Consider the following 4865-nt stretch of genomic DNA (forward strand, 5'->3'; position numbering starts at 1 on the left):
ACACCGTACGAAAAGAGCGCGTCATTCACATGGAGGCTTCTTCTTGCAACTTGGTATTCAATGCATGAAATAATTTCACATTCATCAAGGCAAAGATATCAGCTAGCAGCAGCATCAATCGTTGTCATCATGTCTCACGTCGAAAGATCCAAGCGAGCCTCGCAAACTATTAGAACCCATGCAGTTCATTCTGCAAGGAAATGCACCTTCCCCGTACGTGCAGGCTGCTACATATTTCATATTGCATGTAGATGCGTTGCAGCAGTAATCTTTTTGAGCAGTTATTGATTTTTTTTTTTTTTTTGATTTGGTTCGGTTATTATGAATAAGTTATGGCCGACAATTAAACTGATGAGCAATGGCCAAGACATCAAGATGACAAATCCCGGTATCTTCTTTTGCCCAAGGAAAGTAAAAGAATGGCGATATGCATTGCTTAAAAGATAAGAGGCACTCAGATGTCTTTTATATATTGCAAATTGCACCTCTTGGATTCCTCCTCTTGCATCGTTAATGAATTTATTAAAGCACAAGTGGGCTCATGGAGCTAGCTTTTTCATTAGAAGGATGTGCCTACAGGATGATGATGTCGAGTCGTCCACATGGAGTGAAAAAGAAAAATAAAAGTTGTCTTTAAAGTGTACGTCCCGTTAGTGGGAGGTCCACTCGGGTCCAGTCGCGCCCTTCACGGACTGAGCTGAAGAAATGGACCATATTCAAGTAGGACCATTAATGAGCCGAGCTGCTCGGGCTCAGCTCGTTAGTCGAACGAGCTCGAGCCCGAGCTCAAAACGAGGCCCGTTTAAATCCGAGCCCGAATAACTCACGAGCCCAAATGATCGAGCTCGTGACTTAATACAACCAAATGAGTTCAAAATTCGACGGTTGAGATCATTTGGAAATCCTGCATCTAACGGATCAAGGTCCTCCTCTCCAACTTTTCTAGTCTCCTAGTCGGCTAGCCCTCCTCTCCAAGACTCCAATGGTCCAACCATCCTCTTCCCGACCTACCCCGACCTCCGACTTGCTGCGGCACTGCCCTAGCTCCTTCTCCAACCATCCTTTAGGACCTCGACCCCTCGACTTGCTCCTCCCCCGACCGGCCGACCCCGACCCTCGACCCCCGACCCCGACTTGCTGCGGCGCTGCCCTAGCTTTCGCTCTCCCCTTCCTTTCCGGTGCTGTCATTGTCTCTTCCAAAACCACCTCTAAAGCAAGCTGGGATTGAGATTGGGAATAAATCTAGTGGTCTCGGTGGGGGCGACGATTTTTCGGCAGTTGAAGAAGTGACGGAAGAGCTCGTTGGTGGGGAGCTCAACGGGCGGTACGGTGCTTCTCTTCTTTCTCATCGTTCTCCTCCTTGGCGCCTTATTTCCCTCGGTGAGTTTCCTCTTCTTTCCTCATCGTCCATCATCTCTTTGCTCCTCAGCTCCTCTTCTAGGTTTCTGGATTTAATGAAGTTACTTATAGTTGAATTAGAGCACAACTGTATTTCTTTTTTTTCTACACTACTAACATACAATGATATACTCTGCTGCAATTTAATCACACTGAATAAGCATATATCCCTACAGTTTATGAGTTGAATAAGCATCTTGGGACCCACTGAATAATTGTTCCCCATATAGAATGCATGTTGTCCTTTAAGCATATATCCCTACAGTTTATGAGCTGATGTGCAGAGTGAAATTATCTATCAAAGTTTAAGTACAGTCTTTAACCAAAATGGTGTTTGATCCTAAACTGTCATTTTGTGTGGTTTTGTCCTTGAATAGGCTTTGTATGGCATGTTTATGTACTAAATATATAATCTGATTGGTTGTTTATATTTTTCAAGAAATGCCAGATGGCCAACCTCAATCCGATCAACATGCCTCTATAGCTTATAGTGCAAACGAAGTTGTTGAATTCGAAAATATTATTGATAAAAATGATGAAATGGACGAAATAGAAGAAATGGTTATAGAACAATCTTAGGATGACCCAAACAAGAGGAAAAGATCTGAGGTGTGGACTAAATTTGAATTTATAACAATAGATGGCAACACAAAGGCAAAATGCAATCATTGTAACACTAAATTGGCATGGAAGAAGGAGGGTGCCACAACTCATGTTAAAAGACATTTAAAAGCTTGCATACCTTAAAAACTTTCTAAGTCTAGCGAAGACAAAGAGTTAAAACAAAGCTTATTGTCTTTTGAGGCTACTCAAGGTCATGCAATGCTAGCAACTTATAAGTATGATAAAGACAAGGTAAGAGAGATTCTTGCAAAGATGTTTATAGTGCATGAGTATCTTTTTACGATGATGGAACATCAGTTCTTTGTTTTATTCTGTAAAGCTATTAATCCAAAATTTGAGCTAATAAAGCGGGTTACAATTAGCTTAACGACTGATCTATGGATGTTTTTTAGTTTGTTGGGGTTTCACTTAGACTATTTAAATTCCTTTTGATTGTCATTGCCTTTGTGCTTGGATGTGGTTAATACATAACTTGATCATTTTTCCTTTTCTAAGCATAACTCCATCATTTTTTGATGATTGTACAAGTTTGTTGCAATAAGAAGCTGCCATGTTATGAAGAAAAGTATTACAGCTTTCCTCTTTGGCACGGTGGCACCTCAGATAGGTATTACAGCTCCTTCATTTTCTTTTCTTTTTTGTCTGGGAACCACAATTTCTTCTTCTACAATTTGTAGAAGCTCTGGGCAATTGGCTGCATGACACTTCACCACCATGCTAATTTCTTCTTCAGTAACATCATCTTTGAATTTGTCACACACTAATGATGTGGTATAAACAATGCAAACAGGCGCAGTGTCGCTTTTCCTGGTCATCCTTTGGGTTCTGGTCTGGCACATGAAGTCTGATTTCAATGGCAATGCTTTGAGATCATTAATGCGGTGAACACACATGTTACTGAAAAATAGGCCAACTATATAAATTGCTTATTGGAGGGTGGCTGTATGTCAAGTTGTAGTATCCACACTGCATCTCTTTTAATCCTTTTAAAGATCTTTTTTAATTTAGGAGCTAGGCCTATTAGCTGGAACACCCGTTGGAACTTCACTTATTGATGCCCATGCTGCTGGTGTTGGAGTTATGAAAAGTGTTGGGTTAAAAATGGATCACTCAAAGCACGTGATCAATTTGCCGGCACTTGATGACGAATGTGACGACAGCAAGCATACTCTCAGAGCGCCCGACCTCAGAACACTCGGTCTCGGCACCAACGACCCCGGAGCTCATAACCTCGATTCCGGCTGAGTTAAGCTCGATCGATCTTAAAGCCAAGAAAGACCCAGTCAAAGGGAGAAGCGGACCTCCCCACTCCATTGAAAATCAAGTCCTCCTCCTCCATATCTGGGATCAAATCTCGCAATCTCCGCCTCAACGGCTGTCAACATTCATATCCGCATGATCTCAACGGATCGCCAGCTAGCCCGAAATCTCGAGCCGATTACGGTAACTCATTAACTTGCACGATCACGTCCGATCATAGGTAACCGCTACACCCCCTCTTTTAAAAAGGGGGAGAGCTCTAAGCAAGGGACTTCTTCTTACCCTCGGGCCAAAAAATAGATTCATACTTTGCTTATCTCCATTACTTCTCTCCACAAAAACCTCCTCTCTGACTTAAGCATCGGAGAACCTGTGCCGGAACCTCCGGCTACAGATTTCTTGCAGGTCCGCCGGAGATAGCCGTCCGCCACCACACAACCAGCTGGAGCGCCTCCTCCTCGGTCCGCGGTCACCTCCGGGTCCAATTTCCAGCAACAGAAAGCACGCCTATATTAGAGTCCAAAGCAGATGGTGTGTGTTACTGCCAGACATGCTTCATTTTTTGATTATGATTATTTATACATAATGTCCTGGTCATTTTAAGGCTAGATGTGTATTCCTAATGGAAGAAGTTTCCGTGTTTCAGTGTCGGCTGAGGAAGTCATATGTCATCGCATGGCTTTAGTATGAGGAACATCTACTTGCCGTATGTCTGTCTCACAGAGCAAACTGTTTATGTATTGGTCGCTATATCCTCTTTCCCTGCATTATTCTTAATGCCTCTTTGTTGGTGTTGGTTTTCGAATCTATTTTCTTTATTTAGCAATGGTGCCTGAATACTGGCTCACTGAAGGTGGTCAAAGTGCAACTGGTGTCCTTCTAGATTACATGGTTGAGAACCATGTTGCTGCTCCTCTCCTTGCCAACCGTGCTGCTTCGCAAAGTAGGTTTCCTGGTTTGTATCTGAAGAGAGATGATGATACCAGAAAACTAATGTTTCAAGGGGCGACTTGCATGATGATACCAGAGGAACTTTGTTTATTGCATGACCGGTGCCTTGTGTCGGTCAAGCTTTCCAGTGGACAATATTAATTAGAGAGCTGGCTGAGTTGCTGATAATTTTCCTCCCCAAATCTCTTGGTAAATCAAATGTTGTTGTATTAATGGATGGTAACTCTGTTTCACTTGCTGAAGAAATACAATGACCATACCATTTCTACTTTTTTTTTTTAATAACTCAGTCTCACAAGCATCCGCTGGCTCTCTGATTCAAACAAAACCCAGCTTGTTAGGTAGCACAAGGCAATACAAATAGAGGATATACTGAATTGCACACTTCCACAAGGGACTCTATAGAGGATATACAAATAGAGTTTCCTAACATACTGGATCATTGTTATCGAGCCCGAGCCCAGGCTCGGGCTTGAGCTCGTAATTGAAAGAAGCTTTACGAGCTCAAGTCCGAACCTTTGCTTTGCCTAGCAAGCCTAAGCTCGAGCCCGAGCCAATAGCCTAGAAGTAAAGAGCAAATAGCTTGCTTCTTAAATCATTTTAATTATTTTTTTACACTGATTAGACCTTAC

General features: G+C 42.5%; 1 long non-coding RNA gene across 1 annotated transcript; it reads left to right on the plus strand.

Moving 5' to 3' along the window:
• Positions 1–2799: 2799 nt before the first annotated feature.
• LOC103695584 lies at positions 2800–4515 on the plus strand. The gene is made up of 3 exons (XR_005510582.1): positions 2800–3813; positions 3929–3988; positions 4106–4515. It is a non-coding gene; the product is annotated as an uncharacterized LOC103695584 (long non-coding RNA).
• The last annotated feature ends 350 nt before the right edge of the window (positions 4516–4865 follow it).

The sequence above is a fragment of the Phoenix dactylifera genome, chromosome 1, assembly GCF_009389715.1.
Source record: "Phoenix dactylifera cultivar Barhee BC4 chromosome 1, palm_55x_up_171113_PBpolish2nd_filt_p, whole genome shotgun sequence".
Classification (NCBI taxonomy): Eukaryota; Viridiplantae; Streptophyta; class Magnoliopsida; order Arecales; family Arecaceae; genus Phoenix; species Phoenix dactylifera.